General features: G+C 38.3%; 1 long non-coding RNA gene across 1 annotated transcript in view; it reads left to right on the plus strand.

The window, feature by feature from the left end:
* The window catches only part of LOC307008701, a 76,969-nt gene that overhangs the window by 1,677 nt on the left and 54,117 nt on the right, over positions 1-21,175 (plus strand). The window contains exon 2 of the long non-coding RNA XR_013799879.1: positions 3,698-4,016. This is a non-coding gene — a long non-coding RNA (uncharacterized lncRNA). The remainder of the gene's footprint in view (positions 1-3,697; positions 4,017-21,175) is intronic.

The following is a 21,175-nucleotide window of genomic DNA, read 5'->3' on the forward strand; positions in this document are numbered from 1 at the left end:
AAAAGACGGGTAGGCCTAGACTTTATTGAAATTTCAGCTGAAATTAATTATTTAATAGATAGAGACTCTTTGAATAAACTCCTAAATAAACTTAACAAAATATATGAAGAAAAAGCCAAGGGGGCCTTTATTACTTTATTAACCAGTGGTTAGAGATAAAAATAGAAAAAAAGTAAATATTTCTATAATATATCTCGTAAAAAGAAGGGTGGCGGTAAATGAGATCAGAAAAATGAAAATTGATGGTGTTGTCTGTGAAATTTGTATCTCGTCCCATATGCCAGATTTTTTTGGTATATGAAAGTGATTCTAATGCTTTTGACCTTTTTACCTATTCTAAATTATTTTACGTCAATGAGAACTGCAGTTAGTAATGATTTTAATTTTATATGTTCCAAAAAAAAAGTATTTGGAAGAAGTTAAAGAGGGTATTAAAAACTTAAACAAATTATACATTTCAGGGGAGTGATGGGTTGACTTCAGAGCTATATAAAACTTTTTGTGACCCTTTATCTAAATTTTTATTGACAGTGTATGAATATTCATTTGTCAATGGATGCCTTACCATCAATGAGGGAGGGTGTCATACAGGGTGGGAAATTAGCACCCGCCACCCGCCGAGGGCGGGTACTTTTTCAAAGTGGCGGGTCACTTTGCCGTGTATACCAGCCACAGTGGCGGGTGGATTATAATAATGCTGCGTTCGCACCAAAAGCGAATACAGTTCGCAAAAATTTGCATCCATCGAGGGACCAGGACAGGACCACCAGACGCGCATAAACGCGTCTTTACATTGACTTAACATTGAATGTATTAAGACAAGTAGTAACCAATAAACACATGCTGCGAGTGATTTCATTGTACGGATTGGACAGCCTTTGTCAAATAATGCGGTTGCTAAGTAACAATAATACACTTTTGTCGAGTAACTCTTTTGATTGGTTTTCAGCGCTGTGTCACTGCGCTGAAGAGACCGTTATACTGTATAACTTATACACATAGCTAAGCTGAGAATAAAAGTAAAATAAAAAGTGTATATATATGTAGCTGAGCTGGTGCAGAAGAAAGGGAAATTATTTTTAACCATGCGCGCGCGCTCTCTACACTGCTGAAGCGCGGATGATCTGAAAACACAGACAAGCTGGAGTTCAGCGATCTTTATTTGGGGTTTTTCTACTTAAATTAAAGTGTCATTCAGTCGGTCTGTGTTCTGTCACGAGCCGCTTGCGCTGTTTGTGCGACTAAATCTGCGATCAAAATGCAGGCTGATATCCAGCAGTGTTTTAATGTTGATCATAGGCTATATGAGCAAGAATGCAATGTTTCCCGAATATCCACACGATTTCAAATGTGACATTGATTTTATACAACAGTAAAAAAAAAAGGGTAACATTTAAGTGATGTACTGCATTTAAAACAGTAGTCAGGCTTATTGCCCTATTTTGCAACGAAATCTGTGGCTTTGAACGAATCGTGAGATTCAATGAATGAATGACTCGATGACCGCCACCTACTGGCTATTTTAATATAATATTTTTATTAATATTAAAAACGTTTTTTAACATTGCATATTTATTGAACATTGTTTTATTTAAAGCATTATTTATTTTTAAAAGGTATTATAAAGGTTAAAAATTAAATGAAAAAATTTATTAAAGGGGGCGAATATTGTCCCTTAATGGAAAAGGTGTGACTGCAGTCTAAAAGTGGAAGAGAGGAACTTAGGAAAAGGGATATGTAGAATTGCACAAGTGCTACTGCTAAAGAGTGCAATGTAAATAATTTCTCATCATAAGCTTAATTGAATGGCCTAGAGAGAATAATTATGACATTTTCTGTCTAAAGACTACATAAAATAGCTACCTAAAGTAACTGCAGTTTACTAAAAGTAATGACTAAAAGTTTGCATTCATAAGCATTTTCGTCTGAAGATGAAGACTAAGACTGAATCAAAAATGGTTGCCAAAATGAACACTGGCCTACACACACCAAGCGCACTACAACGCTGTCGCGTATGTATTAAATATGACTGATCATTTAAATAAAATGTTTTATTTAATTCAAGTAGCCTACATAGTAGCCTATAATTATTTTCCAGGGTTTAAAATGTATACAGATTTGACATTTTCCCCTCATACTTATGTTGGAATGGGTACGAAGTTGGCATTGAATTTCATTTGAAATGGTATTAAAAAGGTCTTAAAAAGCCTTGAATTTAAGCTGGAGGATCCTGGGGGTACCCTGAAATAAATTAAAAACGTATTGAAGCAATTTCTTCCTTGCAATTTGAATTCCGGAAAAAGTGGCTGGTAAAAAATATAAGTGGCTGGTAAAATTGGGCATCCACCAGCCACTGTGGCTGGTGGACAAAAAAGTTAATTTCCCACCCTGGTGTCATAGTACCAAAATCCCATAAAGATACTCCTTTGATCGATAACTGGTGCCAAATCACATTATTTAATAACGACAATACAATTTTGGGATCTGTTCTGGCAAAACAACGTAAATATGTCCTGGATGATTTGATTGAGTGCTAGTCAGGGTTTATGAAGGGTCACTACATATCCAACAATGTAAGGTTATTTCTTGATTTGTTCTTGACTTCCAAAAATCCTTTGATACTGTTAGCCATAATTAAATTTTTAGTGTATAACCTTTCTTTGACTTTAATAATTATTTTATCAATGCAGTGAAAACATTGTATGTAAGAGGAAAAAGTTGTGTTAAACTTATATCTGGAACAACACCAAAATGTCCTATAATAGGACTCCTATTCACTCACTGAGGAATAAGACAAGGTTGCCCTATTTCTCCCTTTCTTTTTCTGTTATGTAGGCCTACTCAGATTTTAAATTCAATGGTCAGTCAGAATAATGTGATTAAAGTTGCTCATGATAAATTCAGGAATTCGTGGTAAAGAAATAAAATTCTCCCACCACAGTTTTCTTAAAAGATCAATCTGAAGTTCATATAGCATTGGAGACATTAAATATTTTTCTCAGGTCTCTTGCCTCTCTCAATATTTCAAAATGTGAAATGTTGTCTTTAAAAAATACTGACAAAACAGTATTCTGTGGAATTCAATGTAAAGATGGAATTAATTATTTGGGCGTAAAAGTATTTTTAAATTCAAATATGGTTCTTACAGACATTCATTTAAATACCATTTAAACCATATATAAAAAGTAGTTAAATTCTTGGTTGTCGAGAGATTTGTCTCTCACTGGTCGAGTTTTATTATCAAAGGCAGAGAGTCTAAGAAGAGTTTTTTTGTTCTCAATTGCTAACCTACCCATTAAATTAGAAAATTTCACCAACAGGCTTTATTATTGTGGTTACCGGTTTACAAACATAATTTTTTACATCACCGTTTGTCACGATCTGCTCGTTTAGTTTAGTTATTTATGGACTTTTATTTTGCATTCATCAGTTATCGGTTTCCTGTGTTTCCTTTGTTCCTAGTTTCCCACCAGTTATCAGTTTCCATGGACAGTCATTCATCTTCACATCTGTTTTTCATCTTCTCATTATTATCTGGTGTATTTAAGTTCCTCTGTAGTTTTCTGTCATTGTCCGGTATTGTCCGTGTTACACACTCTTTTACGTTGCCATTGCTCTCTTGGATTATCCTATTTGTTTTGTTAAATTAACTGAATTTTGATTTACCTTTTTCTTTCTTAAAATATATATGTTACAGAACACCGGACAAAATGGAGATTGCCTCAATTGCAAGCCTATCGGTGCTATGATTTTGTATCTTTCAAAGAGGAAGAAGCTTAGAGGAGTCCGGGGAGGAGTTTGTGAGTATCTGCCATCTCGCCACCTGCATCGACCTGATGCTCATGGAGGGATTTTGGTGCGGTTTGGATAATGAGATCCGGCTGTTGATGCCCGGGGATGACGCTGGCCAATTACTTTAACTTTGCTTTCTGAGTGGATGGATCTTCTTTTATGGCGTGCAACGTGGAAGAAGATCCTGTTGCCAGCATCCAGTCCCACACCACATCCCAAACCAGGTAGTGAATGATCTACTACTTTCTATTGACTCTGGTTCTCTGTCTATACTTCAGCTACTTGACCTCAGCTCTGCCTTCGATACTGTCTCCCGGAGATGGGCACTCGAGTTAGGGACTAGGAGTTAGATTTGACTCAGACTTGACACAAAGGGCTCGTGAATAATTTAAAAACAACTCAAGTCTTTTATCCTTAACAACTGATATAATAAAATAAAAAATTTGTTTCATTTGAATGTTTTATAATCTCTGTGTCATGGTAGTTCTGACCCCTGTCATAGTATTTGATTACATATGTCTGTGTATTGCGCGTAAACTCCGAAATGTCATAATGAAAGTCCCATGAAACATGACGGGAGCAATAGTGCCATATGTTCTTTCATTTGGGTTTATTAACATGTCAAAATCGGCTAGATGCAAAGAATGTGGGAAAACAATTAAAGACACCAGAACGACATCGCATCCACAAAGTTTAGTCACAACATCTATTATATTGTGGTGTAGCTGCATGGCCCTTTGGATTGCCAGCCTGGTAAAACATTAACAAAAAAATCTAGCCTTTAAACCTAGCACTATGTTTTACTTGTATCAATCTTTTCATGGTATATGCAGCTTTTCTCTCTTTTAATGTGTCTAGGAGAGAGAGAGATAGAAGGATGTACATTATCCCTTACATCTTAGGACCTTTTTTTATAAACAAAACCGATAATAGAAAGATCATATATTTTGTAAATATAATACAATTAGAATAAAAATAGGATTTTTGAGTATGAGAATTGAAAAATATTTGTGTAAGGCTTGAAATGACTCGACTCCATACTTGACTCGGACTTTAGCTTCAGTACAATATTTTCTATCACCTACTGTCACCTAGCAAGGTGTCCCTCGGGGATCCGTTCTATTTTTAATAATGTACATACTACCTTGCTCTTTGTCAGATCTTACACCTTCATGGTTTTAATGATCATTTTCACGCTGATAACCTCCAAATATACACTATCTGTACTCCTGTTCTATCTGCTTAAACTGACAACATTTCTGCTTGCATGCATGAAATAAAAGATTGCCTCAATTAAAATGTTCTGAAACTAAACATAGACAAAACACATAATTTTTATTTGAACTCCGTCACTCGATAGCAATATTCCTACTGATTTTGCCTGCGAGATTGCTGGTACTCATATCAAACCTTCAAGTAGAGTTAAAAATCTAGATGTAATTTTCTACTCTTCTCTCTCCTTTCTCCCGTCCTTCGGGATGAGACGTAAAACCGAGGTCCTGACTCTCTGTGGACATTAAAAATCCCATGGCATTTCTCGTAAAGAGTAGGGGTGTAACCCCGGTGTCCTGGACACATTCCACCAATTGGCCCTTGAACAATCATGGCCTCCTAATAACCCCCATCCAATAAATTGGCTCTATCGCTCTCTCTCCTCTCTCCACCTGTAGCTGGTTTGTGGTGAGCGCACTGCTGGTGTTTGAGGAGAGACCCCCTGATATGATTGTAAAGCGCTTTGGATGTACAGTAGGCTACTCATGAAAACGCTATATAAATGCCTCATTCTATTCTATTCTATTCTATTCTATTCTTTCAGGCTCAAATTAACTCTATCACCTAGGGCTGAACGATTAATTGCATTTGCGATAATATCGCGATATGATGAAACGTGATTTTGTAATCGCAAAAGCTGCGATTACTCTCTGGTCACGTGACACGCGATAGTAAAGCAATCTGCAGACGAAGCATCAACTTGGCACGCTACGCATAGGCCTGGCATAGGCTACAGGAAAGAACGTACAGTTTGTTTAATTTATGTGATTGTGTTATAGATTCTCTTCAACGATTCTGTATGGATTCAGATAATTTCAGAATCGAGTCTGAGCTAGTTTTAACACAGATGCGTGATGACGCTGCGTGTGCTTTAAAAACAACCGTATTCTGCTTGCTTCTAATTCCTCTGTCACACACACACACATTCGAACCTCCCGAAAAATAGTCTTTCATACAGTTCGGAAAAGTTGAAGCGAATTGGACATTCGCGGGCTTCATTAGAAGATATGCACTAGATGCGCTGTGAAATACGCGCGCTTTGCTTGATGTTACTCTAGTAGTGCGCGGTCCCCTGACTATATTTGTAATTCTTAAAATTCAATAAAATTCAATAAAAAAAATAATAATAATAATAATAATAATAATAAAAAATAGTGCGCGGTCCCGCCCGCCGGTATTTTCCTTACAAATGCTCTATAAAGGCATCATATGTCTTTTGGAATGCAGTTGGCTTATATATTAAAAATAAAAATATGAAAACCATCGACAGAAGCTGCTTTCAATTTCAAATACTCACGGCCGCTTTGTGAAGAGCGCTCTCACATGCGGCTGTGAGCGACTCTGTCTACATAGCCTACTTGCATCTCAAAATGCGTTAAGACGCGAAATTAATGTAAACAGTTATGTCTTAAGTTATTATACAGACAGGACAAACCACATCTTATATTTCAAAAGAGATCTGTGCATTAGTGTGAAGCAGCTTATCGTATCTGAAACTGAGAAAGAAAAATCACTTAATCACAGCTCTTGAATGGAAAACATTCAGACTACTCTTAAATACTGAAAGCACTCTTTGGTTATAGCTTGTAATGTTTTTTCCCCTCTTTGTTATTGATAACTTTTATGTTTTGAAGCTATTCGTTTATATAGCCTATTTAAAATAACATGTAACCGTATTAATTTAGTTTTTTAATGTGTAATTATTTTTAAAAGTAACCTACATATAATTACATATGTAATTAAATAAATATTTAAAGTTTTATTAATAAGATGAATTAATAAATAAAAAAAGTTGATCGGCTCATGAGGTGCCTAAAGATTCCCATCCATATTTTACAATGATTTATTGCTTGTGTTTGTTGAATAATATAAAAGATAAAGAGCTTAGAAAATAATCGCGTATTAAATCGCAATCGCAATATTGGTAAAAATAATCGCAATTAGATTATTTTCCAAAATCGTTCAGCCCTCAACTATGTCACATTGCCCACATTGCCCAGCTGTCATCCATGCATTAGTCTCATCACGTCTTGATTACTGTAATGCCGTTTTCATTGGTTGGCCTGCTCCATTTCCAGATTACAATATAATCAAAAGCTGCTAGAATACTTACCCTTACCAAGCATTCAGGCCACATCACCCCAATTTTGATCTCCATTGGCTTCCAGTGCCCTATTGTATTAAATTCTTTCATATATATATATCTCCTCTGACCTTTGGCTCTCCAGCTCCAGGAACACAAATTCACGAGTAGCTCCATCTACTGAGGCTTTCACATTTACAATCAAAACAGATCTGTGGGAGAGATATAGCCTTGTCAATGAAGAGACATCTTGCTTGAAGATGACTTAATTCTGAACTCTTTTCTTTTCTGCATTTCTTTTGCTGTGTTCCACAATTTTTGTGCAACTGTACCTTGAGTGCAGCCCTCATGTCATTGTATCTTGTTCCTCAAAGAGGCCAGAGATGTTGATCTGTTTGCGTTTGAAGCCTGGATCTTAAAGTAGCCTACACCCACTTCTCAGATATGGACACTTTTTTTTTTTTTTTTTCTGTGAGAATGCCAGTTGATTTTGTTGTGCTGCAAACCTCACAAACTGGAAGTAAACAAAACCATGACTAATTAGCATCATCATACAATTGTTGTATCCCTGTTAACAATAACATCTGCTGAATAGGGCCAAAATGTACTCAAAAGTATTTAATAAACTGTTTACAATCTTCACGCCATGGCTAACAAATGCATGAAAAGGAGAAAAATATTCCACTCTTCCAATAGCTAATTATCTAACAACTATTGATAACATTACTATATAGTAATTTAAGGGTGTAAATGTTCTAAATTAATGCACATTTAAGATGACCATGAATTAACTCTCATTTGCATTGTCATTGACTTGAATTTCAATTGTTTATATCAGCTTTGCATGTGTGCTGATATCTCCCTAAATTTCTATCCCTCCACTCAAACGAAGGATGCCTGTTTAAAAAAAAGTCATATTAAGTTCTTATCTCTCTCATCATCTAAAACAAGGTTATCGGTTTACTACTGTACACAGTCACACACAGTCACACACCACACACACAGTATCTAAGTTATCGCTCCCCTTCTCCCGCATTCATTGATCTACCACACTAATGTTAGTGAAGTTAGATGGTTCTAGATACATTTTAGTACACCAACAATCTCCTACTGTTACAGTTTTGTTAATGAGGATAACATATGCTACTTTTACTTACCAGGTAATGTTACGATGGCATTTGCCTCATTTTCTGATGTTTGACGCGTGTTGCTTTATAAAATGCACGTTATAAGTGACTCAAACTAACAATGCTTTCAGATTGAGCAGCGTTTACAGAGCCTACATCAATGACAAGATGCGCATAAAAAAAATAATCGCAGCCTTTGCGATTTCAAAATCGCGATAAGCCAAATCGGTTTAAGTGTGATACATGGAAATTGCGATTAATCGTGCAGCCCTGGTCCTCAGTCACATTGGCTCCACCGCAGTCCTCAGGCTCAGTCCTCAGGTTTGTGTTACACACGCGGTTATGTTGCCATTGCTCTCTTGGATTATCCTATTTGCTTTGTGAAATAAACTGAACTTTGATTTATAACTACCTCTGCAGTAGTAAATGCGTTACACCGTTGTTTTATTTGTAACAATCAGAATACTATTTACAGAATTAAGTTTTACTGATGATAAATTGACAAATTCAATTACCACTTCTATTAGTTCGCAATCATTTTAACAGTCTATTCCAGAATCTTCTTTTAAATGGATGGCGTTATACAATAATAATTGGAATCTGATCTGGTCTCTTCCACAAAAATATAATAATGGGGGGATTGGCTTGTTTCCCTCTGTAGTTTTGGTCTTTTGCAAAATGGTCCAAACATGCAAATTGGTTGATAGCATAACTGCAATAAAGTAGCCTATAGTTAACAATCAATTGTTAACAAAGTGCAATGGGAAGTCAAACTAACTTAACTTAAAATGTTCTTATACTGAACATGTTAATTTCCTGTCATCTCTTGGAATATCTTGGAATATCTGTTTTTTCCTAATTTCTGTCATTATTAGCAGAACACATTTTACATATGGGGAAAACCAATTGTTTAGTCGATAATTCAAGAAGATCCATATTGTAAAGCTCTTTCTAACTTGTGCTCGGCCTCCACTTTGTAATTGTTTAACTATAGCATTTGTTACAATAAGGATCTAATTACAAGTAAGACTATTGATGGCTCCCCATTACTATGCTTAGGCCAGTGTTAACTTTTTCTTTCTTTTTTTAAAATCTATATTTGTTATGAAAAACACGAACAAAAACAACAGGAAATAATGATAAGCAACCTTAAAGTCCATGAGAATGAAAACTAAACTGACAGTTCATGACAGTATAATATTATGTTCACTTAATTTTTTTTTACAAGTATACTTGCAGTATAAAACTAGTATACTTCAAAGTGTACTTTCATAAAATAAAAAAATGTGCTACAAGTATTGGACTAGTAAACTATCAGTATAAGTTTACTTGTAGTATAGTTGCAGTACAATTGAGAAACTTAGTTGTAAGTTGTGTACTCAAAGTTTACTTATGTTACACTTTTATACACTAAAAAGTAGGAACTACCCAAGTATTATTGAAACAGGACACTTACAGGTATACTTCTAGTACATTGGTGTTAGTATACTTAATAAAGAACTTTACTTATTTTTTGTAAGGGTTTGGAGTCAAGATTAAAGCACTGGACAGCTTAAGTCAATTATGTGATGGTCTTTGACAGGCAGTCCAAAATATTTCCTATACGTTTAGTTTTCTATTTTCATTAAGCAACCTCTAGAGCACTAATGTCCATCAGATAGAGCACATAACAGGCTGATGGTGTAACATGGAGCGAAATGTGTTTTGATCAAATCTGGCATAGTAGAGAACCCCACCGCTTTCACCAAGACCTTTCGGCTGTTTTTCCCAAGCGTAACTGCTCTGTTGAAGCCAGGAGGTTTATTTGACTGGGTGAGACTGATGTAATACACCAGCACCCATGTGATAAACTCATGTCTTTTAAGAACTTTCTGTCCAAACATCACATGCCTTACTCATCAAACCTGCCAAAGTAAGGGAACATATTTGAAGGCCTTGGCCAGAGGCAGGAGTACCAACGCAAGGCTGGTGTTTAATCCAGATCGCATGTGTCACGGGCTTAGAATGGTTCTTGGGAAAATAAAGCCTGGCTGATTATAGCAAAGTGTGCTGTCCAGAAAATCATCCCATTACAGTGTAAATAAACAGCAGTTAAATAACCTGATTAATCCCACAAGGTCTAGCACTCTCTCTCTTTCACACACACACACACACACACACACATGGGTTTCCATGTTTTCTGCAGGACTTTCCATAGACATGGTGTTTTTATACTGTACAAACTGCACATTCGATATCCTTACACTACCCCTACCCCTAAACCTACCCTGGCCAGACCAAATGGCCCCACAATGACAACATTTTTACATTTTACTATCCTTGTGAGGACATTTGGTCTTCTCAATATGGGTTAAAAAAGAATGAACACACACACACACACACCACACACCAGATATTTCCTTAAACCTCAAAATATTTTGTCTAAACTTTTGTTTAGACAACTTTGTTTAAACTTTTAAATATTGGGGACTTTGTTTCAGGGGTCTTTTCTAATTTACTGATCAACACTGCCACACCCCCCCCCCCACCATATTTAAAATATTAACAAAATATAGTTTATGAAATTGGTTTAAGAAAATGAATAACGCTAACGAGTAGTTGATTTTACAGTTACAAAAAAATGGAATTTATGTATATTCGTATACAATTTCAAAATTGATTAGTTTATGCCAGATAAACAAGAATACTAAGGACATGCATCTACATACTGAGGACGAGCTGTAAGCTGTAAATAGAATATGGGTCACTCTGGCATTGTGTTTTAGAGCCGGTATAAGACAACAAAAGAGTAACGTGACTAAAGTGTTAAATAGTTAAAGTGACATGTAAATGGATATCTAAAACAGCATGAAGATAGCCTATGTAAGGTATACAACCCAAAGAGAATGTGCTGCCATCCAAAAAAAATTGCTCTTGGCTGCGCACCAATTCATTGCTATGGGGTATTGACGTGTATGGTGAATATTTAAAATCTTCCACTCGTCTCAGTCCTCCCTCAAGATGTTTCTGGCAAACATTGACACAGCGCAATATTTATTTGTTTTCCAATGTTTTTTTAACTTCATTCTGTATTTAATCGGAGTACTTCTAGTCATTGTTATTAGCACAGAACTGATACAGGTAAAAACTGCGTCCAAGTATGAGAACCCAGAGGAGTGCATTTTGCTCGGGCAGAAGAATCAGGCACCTTCCTTTAAGCTTAGGGCTCAACCTTGGCTGGGAAGTTGAACTGGTAATGGGCAGCCAACCCAGCATCTTAGCAACTGCCATTGACCTGCTGCGGAAACTATGTGTGAATGAGGCACAAGTCCTGAGACAAGTTTGCACCCAGGGTATAGGGCCATTTTTTCATGGGCCATAATAGTGGCTTTGTGCACACATTATCTGCAGGCCTGGAGGACCCTACTTGGGATGAGAATCACGGGAGACAAAGCAGATGCCCGCTGGTGTAATTGCACCAACAGTGGCATACCATAGGGCACCACAACTGTTGTGTAATGAAGGAAATGGGCAAAATGCATTTTTTGTTATTCCATTGCGTAAAAATAAATAAATGTGGGCCTGTTTTAAAAAATATCCCTACTTAGCCTTTGCTGTGGTTATGAATGGCACATCATGGGCATCTATTAAAACACCAAAAGACGTCGTTCAACATCAGACTGATCGACTCACTCCATTGTGGGATTATGAGAGAAAAGTTGATAAATGCAAGACAACAGTCCTATTGTTCTGATGGAGAAGGAGGCAGTGACATATTCTGAGTCACAAAACATCCTCGTTATTACATACAGAGGCGCATGACATGCTTACAATATATGAATAATAATGACACATTTGAATAGTGACGTTGGAAACTCAAACTCCTGAACGGCCTTGGCTTCACACAACAGAACTATGGCAAAACTGAGCATTTGTTTAGTAACAAAAGCCGCTCAATACAGCTCTGCAAAAATGATCAAATAAAGGGTGAGAGATTCACTGGAGCTTTAGCAGCTAATTGTTGTAACTAAACAAAATCCTCTTAGAGATTACATCAGGATTCATGTGCTGAGGATTAAGGGAAATGTGCAGAGGTTGTATTGTTATGGATCAAGAATGACAAATAAGCAAATAGGGCTCAACACAGCTGGGTGACTGAAATGCAAAACTGTGAGGGGGAGAGATCACAGTGAAGCCACACAATAGATAGACTGTCGAGATCTCTTCTGGTTTGGAAGATCTGGCGCTAATCTGTATTTCACTGGGGAGAACAATGCGAAACTGAGATATTTCGTGAACCACTTTAAACTTCATTGTTCTAGAGGGAAATGCGTCATCGCTTGCCGGAAGCATTTAATCACGTCAACCCACATATATTATAATGGCAATTTGAATGCCAAAATATAATTTATTCTTTCATTATCAGGGAATACATGAGTCACTGAATGTCTACTGATAGTGGTTTTGTGGTAAAAGAAAAGTCAAACGAAAGAGCATAAATTAAGTCTTTATAAAGATACCAAAAAGAAGTTTGCTTAATTGTATTGAATGTGCACTTGTGTACTGCAAATTTTAAATGTATATATTAAACTCGGAGATATATTAACGAAATAAGGCCACTTTAATGTACTTAAATAGTGTACAGTTTCTAAACACTCTTAACGTCCACTTTGTAATTAAGTGTTACTTACTTTTAAGTACATTTTGACCATGTTAATAGTCTTTTGTCGTGCTTTAAAGATGTGCACTTATTTTGATGTGTTACTAAAGCACATGTAAAGCACTTGAAGTGTAGTTTGTTATTCAATATTACATTTAAAGTTGATATAGTTTTAACATACTAAATTACATCTTCATCATTACTCATTTGTACACTGTAAAAAGGTTATGATTGCATGTTTTTACATTGCTTTAACTCATCAAAAGAAGTCGAGCAATTTTCAACAAGTTATACAAGATTCAACTCATTTTTAAAACTGTTTTATGTAATTCAAGTTGAAATGAATTAAAAATGCAAGATGATTGTACTTAAAGGCAGTAACCTTTTTTTACATTGTAATTGCAAATAGAAAGACAATATTTTTAATAGTTTCAACAGAATTTACAAAAACAATCTTGTCTGTACATTCAAAGGTGGTCAGAACAGCTACAGTTCAGCTATGACTGCATTTAATATTAATTTAAACTAAAAGCTTTTCGTTAATTGAAATTGACATCCAATTAAGTGTTCAAAAACATTCAGTTCACGTTTAAGTAAATTATTTTAAAGTATATTTTTAAGCATAGTAAGCTATGCTTAAGGGTTCATTCCCCCCCCCCGCAAAGGTTGGCCTACATGTGTGGTAAATCATTCTGAAGCCAAAAACTCACCACACCTAATGCACAGGAAAGGTTCATCCTTTCATTCAGTGCCACACAAACCACGCTTTTCTTTCCAGAACAAGCCATCATCACAACGCAAACAGAGCGGATCACATCCCTCCCTCGTGGAGATTATATTACAGTAGCAGGGAAGGGCATTGTTCCCTGTTTCTTTGGCAAATAACGCAAACATTTCCATAAGCAGTTACGAAAAGAACAGGTGGAAGAGTCACAGATGAAAAGGCAAGTTTAACACAACAAGTTCCCCGTCCCTCCACTGAAGACTCGAGACAGAGAAAGGCCTTGTGCATTGGTGTCCTTTTACTGATGAATCATACATGATAATGCTCAAAAGAGACTCCCAGGACAATAAGTGTCGTCAGGAATCCTCTGGAATGTTATGTAACCGAGCCCTTTGGATTAGCAATGCTATTACAAGCAGAAACAATATAGCACTTTCCCCTCAAATTTCGACATAAACAGGACGTTTTGTTTACTCTTCAATGAAATTATGTGGTCCCATGGTGCAGCGGCCGCTCATCCATCTGACCACGTGTGTCGGGGTGAGGGTGTCCATACCCTCTCACACACAGCAGGGGGGTCTCGCTCAAAGCTGCCAACCTCAGCAGGACGCTAATGACTGTCTCCTCGCCCAGCGTGGCAGGGGGTGTGAAAGCGTGTTGTGCGACTCCAGAGGCACTGCAGAAAGTAGAGCGGCAGCTCCTGAGCGGCCGCCTTCTCAAGCATGAGAACACGATTCACATGCACACGCATGGGTCTCACTTCAATCTGGAGGTCCCATGGAGGTGTGTCATTCCTAACCACATGCAGCTCTTCATAACATTCTGCTTTAATATCCTGTGATTGCACCCTTGTGCGACATCTATATTAGGGAGAATTTATATGATTCTGATACGCTTTTCCTCAGTATTCCAGATGCTGTGTGCTACACCGGAATTTCAAAGCAAGAATGTGGTAACATTAAATCAATGTGATAACGACTTGACATTCTTCAAGTCAGTACCTCTGGTTCTGAAGGTGAAAATGAATGACAGATCAGCAAATGTGTACAGTCAGGCTTTTTTATACCACACCTGAAATATTATTCATAGCAAGTTTCTGTGCACTTGCTAGGGTGTTAATGGTGACACATCATTGCTGTGTCGTTGCTAGGTGGATGGTTTCTAACCAACATTTTATGCGAGAGAAAATAAACTTTTTCACCTTAATGTGCTTTTTGTCTTAAAGGGATAGTTTGGACAAAAATGAAAACTCTGCATACCAGACAGAAACATTCTTTAAAATAACTTATTTTAGGTTCCACAAAGGAAAAATATTTTTGGGTTAACTATTCCTTCAACTGAAACTCCAGATCCATCTAAATGTGCAGTCAAATTTAAAGTAAAGTGAAGTGAAGGCGAAGTATGGTAATACTTGGTATTTGTTCTCTGCATTTAACCCATCTAAGTTAGTGCACACACATTAGGAGCAGTAAGTAGTGAACACACACACACACACACACACACACTGCAAACCGTGGGCACACACACCCAGAGCAGTGGGCAGCCATTCACTGTGGCGCCCGAGGAGTGATTGGGGGTTAGATGCCTTGCTCCTCAGTAATTTTCTACTGGTATTGAGAATCGATGTTCTGCATATTTTCACTGGCAAAATCCAGTAATTTGAATATAAATCCCTGTGATTGGGAGTTCTGCGTGAGGGCGAAAGTTTTCCCCTCAATGATTCACCTTCAAATTCGCAACAAATTGAAGTTGGTCCCGTGAATTCAATGTGTTGACCAACAGAAAGTTGCTTGGTTTGAAAGTGACTTCTGTGTTGTGCTTCATCTCTACACTATTTGCAATAGACAATGGACCTTTTTGCCCACAAAATTCAAAACCGTGCTAATGTGATCGTGCCTGAACATAAAATTGTAGCCAATTTTTTTTCCCCATTCGCCCTAATTCCAAAATTTGCCTAAAAATTACCTGAATGGAAACTCAGCAACTGATATTTAGGTCCTTAGATATGGCTTTTTATTGTTGGTCAGGGGAATTCAAACACAAAAGTAAAACTGCACACTCTCTTCAACATCATTAATGTCTGTCGCACAGCATAGGATGAGCCACATAAAACTGGACGTTTCAAAAGTCTGAAGGTGTCACTGCTGTTGCCATGTGACTTGAAAGTGTTGTGCAGTGAAACATTGCACAATATACCGTGCAAAAGAGACAATGAGTCAGAAGGATGTTACAGACAGTGTTTGGGCCAGCTGTCAATGAAAGGTTGAAGCATTTATTTATCTGTGAATGGTGTGTTAAATGCTGTATGATAAACACAGGCTGTTGTGCACTCTGACAACGCCCCCACCAACTGGAGCTCAGCAGTGTCAGTATCCTTGTAGTCTTTCTCTGTCTGTTTTCTGGGACTGTAAATGCAGGTATTCGTTAACGGATAACAATATTTAGCAACCACTATAACTATTGCTCAGGGTTAGCTATGTGAGCAAACCTCTAATCCTAGGTTTAAACTCAGGAACTCGTCCCACACCATTTGCTCTGTGGACATAGATGATGACTCAAAGCAGCTCGTTGAAGATAGGTGTGCAATTACTGTTGCTATAAGTGTTAAGACTCTTTACATGGCAATTGATATAACTAAGCTAAGTCTCATTGATCTCCATTTAATATGTGACCATAGCCATATCTAAGGACCAGATTTCAGAGTGGACTCTTTTACCACTTGTGCCAGACACCTAGTAACCACCAAAAGTCTAGCAACCACATAGAAATGCCCTAGCAATCACCCAGGACATGTTAGCAACTGCACAGTAACACCCTAATACAGTGTCAGCAACTTTTGCACAGGCAAGCATTACACACATTTTCGGCAGTGGCTATTTTCACTTTTTGAAAAGTGTTAAAATAAAAGATTAATACTATTTACACAGAGGGTAAAAGCAAGTATATACTGTTTGCATGAAGTTCACTACTGATCAAAAGTGAGAGCAAAGACCATATAATGTTTAAAATCTCTTTCTATTTGTTGAAAGAGATTACTCATGTGGAGCAGCCTTGTACCGACCGACATCTTGGGTCATACTGGGCCACCAGTAATGGTTACGAAGAAGTGAGAGGGTTTACTGGCTGCTTGGGTGTCTGGATCCTGGATAGGTACAGTATGAACTGAGTCCATGAGGGACACATGCAAGGCTGATGGTACATACTGTATGTCCATCCCTCAGGACTTCCCGGCGTAGATGGCTCGGAGCGTGCTGCCTCAGTGATCTGATCGTCCAAGGACCATTGGATGGGATTTACAATGAGAGGTGGAGGGAGTATGGGTTCAGGAGAACTTCAGGAGAGTGTAGATGGGATAGAGCAACAGCCTTCTGATTTTTGTGTCCTGGTCAATAGGTAAGTGTGAAATGGAATCAGGTAAAGAAAAGGGCATAGCGGGCTTAACGAGGGTTAGAAGATATAAGAAGGTGTGTGTCTCGAAGATATTCCAAATTTCAAAGATCAGTGATAACTTGAAAAGGGTGTTTGGCTCCCTACAGTCAGTGTCTTCACTCCTCCAGAGCCAATTTGATTGCCAGAAGCTCCCTGCTACGATGTCATAGTTTTGCTCTGCCAGGGGCAGTTTCTTAGAGAAGAAGGCACATGGACCAAGTTTGGGTGGCTGCCGCTGAGAGAGGACTGCTCCTACCCCAGTGGTGGAGGTGTCCACTTCCACAACGAAAAGCAAGTAAGGATTCGGATGTGACATAGGGTTGGAGCGGTGCAAAAGTCTTCTTTAGAAATTGGTGAAACCTTAGAAGCATAGCAGTTCTTTGCCAGATAATAGTTGTGGACAATCACTGATAGCTTGGACCTGCCCCTGGTCCATCTGGATACCATGTTCGTCAATGACATAACCCAAGAAGTGGATGGTGGATCTGTTGAACTCACATTTTTCCAGTTTTAGGTATAGATGGTGCTCCTGAAGCTTTTGAAGGACCTGTGTACACCTCATTCATGAAACCTTGTAATACGGAAGGGGAGTTTGCCAGCCTGTATGGCATACTGAGGTACTCGTAATAGCCTGATGGTGTTACAAAGGCAGTTTCCCATTCATCACCCTTCTTTATCCGACTGAGGTTATATGCACTATGCAGGTCCAGCTTGGTGAAGATACAAGCACCACAGAGTTGTTCCAGGGCAGCTGGGACCAGGGGAAGAGGATGATCTACGCAGGTCCACAAGCCCCCGTCCTTCTTAGAAAAAGCTGGAAGCGGCAGGGGAAGTAGATGGACGAATAAAACTTTTACAGAGGGTCTCCTCTGTGCTGATGGTGTTTGGAATCTGCTACAGATACATGCTAATCACAGTGATTTTAGGTATGCAATCTAATTTTACTGAAGGCAAAATAAAAGTGAGCCATGGTAGGGGGAGTTAGTAAAAAAAGAAACTGCCAACAATGTTGATTATTTTTACTGAGTGTCAATAAACATTCCCCTCGTTCCATTTTAGAAAATGTAAAAATCTCCTTTTAATACTTTTGCCACTTTTGTGAGGGAGTAAAAGGTAAAAAATAGGGAGGAGATGGAGGGAGGGCAGGGTTGGATTTTAACATACTGTAGATGACCTGCATGAGCACCACTACACATCATGTTGGAGCATGTGCACTACCCAGCAGGTCACGTCGCCAACATTTCAACCATTCCACCCAAATCTATAATTTAACCACATTTAAATCTTGATTAAACCATTGATATATTATTGTTTACTGCAAAAAGTTTAGCACAGTCTCAAATTTGAGAGGAAATCCTAAATATAACAAATGTAATGGTGTAGGTTTAAATAATACCTCAGGATTATGAAACATCTTGAGGCTGACTATATAATTACTGCTTTACTCTCATAATCTCTGCTAGCCTCTCTCGGGTGGGTGTAATGAGAAGTATGGTTAGCATGTCTGCCCTACCCATGAACTGAGATTTGTTCCACATCATTAGCGTCCGGGGCCAGTCTCTTGCAGGAAAGAGTGACATTTACGGCAGCCCCTTATCATGGCTGCAACATTGCCTCAACACATGTAGGTTAGGGACTGCACATTTAAATGGTTCAAGGACAGGGTATACCAACCCATCCATCCAAACTTTGAAAAGACCATTGCCATGGTTTGAGCCTAGTCCTAGACTAAAATGCATGTTTGAGCTGTTTTAACTGAAAGCAACTTGCACTGACACATCTTAAACTATGTCAGTGCCATTGTTTTGTCTCAAGATGCATACCAGTAATGTTTTTTTTTCTAAGGCATGATTATTAAAGCTACGTAAAGTTAGTGTGAAGACAATTCAGAGATTTGTTTCTAAACACATTATAAATGTTAGAAATGTGTTGCTGAAAAAAACGTTATAAAGACTGTGAACTATGTAGTACTAAATTGTGGAGCTAGACCGTTAAACAGTTTTTGCACAATTTTTGTGTTTAGGATTTTTTGAGCGGGCCTGAAATAAATGTCTCTGACACACTGGAGCCACTGAACATGGCCCCTCCACTAACACTATAATAAATAGAGCACATTAGCATTAGTGGTTCTAATTTAAATCTCTTAAAAACGATGAGGATCACCACCAAAACCGCTTCTGCATTGAATATTTGCACCAAATAGTTTTGCAAACTTTCATCAGAGACGACTGGGATTCGCCGATAATCCACTGTTACTGGTGAATGGGGCCAACCTGACTATCTCCTGCCCCGTCCTTCATCCTCATGTCCGCCGACATCTGGTGCCATCGGCGGCAGTACGTGCCCACCAATGAGTGCAAGTTAATAAGTTTCATTTAACTGATGTCTAATCCTGGCTTTATCTAAACCATCTGTGAAACCAGGCCAATAACAGTTTTTGTTAAAGTCACAATAAAAAAGGAACTAGCGACATATCTATCGTAACGTACATCAGAGTGTAAGGCCGTGTGTCCACCCAAGCGTTTTTTTCACACTGCTGAAAATGCCTAGCTATGTGCGCTTGAGAGCGTATTTTGGCAGCACAGCGTGCCAACACTCAGCGTGAGACACTTTGCTTGTTTTTTTCACGCGGCTGGCGTATTTTTTCAATTGTTTTCAATGGGAGCAGCGCATTTTTAAAACGGCATGAGCGCAACGAGGTGCTGAATGTCTTTTTCGCCCTGAAGCGCTGAGCGTTCGCCGTTTTTAACAGGTCGGCGAGAGTTGAAGAATGTTTAACCTTGTGTAAAACGCCTCACTCATCACTGTCACTTTTTACCCAACCGACCAATCACAGTGGAGCGCCCACAGCTAGGCGTTTTCAGCAGAGCGCCTAGCATTTTCAGCTGGCTAAAAACGCTTTGGTGGACACACGGCCTTATAATACGGAATACCCGTGAAAGTGTTACTAGTATGTCATTTCACACATATTTTGTTTCTGTGTTGATTCTATATTAAAATGTTGATACAATGTAACGTATTGCTCCTGGCGCCCCCCGCAGCATTGGTCTGGTTTTACACTCAACTTGATTCTATCAAACCCTGGTGCGTTTGCGTGTATATAACGCCATCACAAACGTGCTCGGCGCGTAATAGAAAACAGAACGCGGTTCAATATATTGTGTTTTTTAATAATTCTGTGCTATTATGCGCAGCCGAGTGAACAACACAGGTTTACTGTATGTGTCGCATAACTGTACGTACACCCCGCCGCCGACTTGAGCTTCCAGAGTTATTGGAAGTCATTCATTTTCAATGGAAGCTGGCTTCTCTCAGCTGCAAGGAGCATCAAATCCATCGGCGTCACGTTTTGGGCGTTTTGAGCGACCAGAGCGTTAATCAGAAAGTTGAAAATAGCTCAACTTTATGGTAATGAGCTATGACGCGGTTCAGCAGCAAGCAGCGGCAAAACGCCAGTAACCAATCGGAATATAGACGTCCTTCGCGCTGGCTGATTCCGGAGAAACATACGATGTAAACTTTCGTTCCTACCAAAACAAAATCTCAGAGTCCGACGTCTTCTCCGCAAATACATGTACAGGACTCCCTTTGTCTCAATGGGACTTTTCCTGTTTAAATAAAGGTTATAATAAATACAATACAGCAGCACCAAACACAACAACTTTGCGATGATCCATAATGATCCAGTGATACACATTTGACGATGAGCGCAACTTTTATTGGAAAGTTTATAAAACGTTTATAAAAATGCTGTCATTATAAAAGGTTTCTAGTGTCAATGTATTGCTTGTTTTTTTCTGTTTATATTTCATGTTGTGACACTTCTCTTCTCCCGCTGCCACGTCAGAGCGGCCAAAGCTTCAACAAGCTTCCCCGTACTTTTTGACAAGCGTCCTTGACAGGGAGGCCAGAGTTTCTTTGCAGCTTTATTCGGCGGCAGCAGACATGTTCTGAGGATCTATTATTCTTCAGAGCTTTAATGTAGGCCTTAATCAAATGCAATGGATTCCCTTCTCACTTGAAAACATGCAGTGCCTGTTTCAACGATGTAAAACAGTGGCACTGAACCATACAAGGCGAGCCGTAATTAAAAGTTAAGTTTGAATGAT

The sequence above is a fragment of the Phoxinus phoxinus genome (genome assembly GCF_949152265.1).
Source record: "Phoxinus phoxinus genome assembly, chromosome: 12".
Taxonomy (NCBI): domain Eukaryota; kingdom Metazoa; phylum Chordata; class Actinopteri; order Cypriniformes; family Leuciscidae; genus Phoxinus; species Phoxinus phoxinus.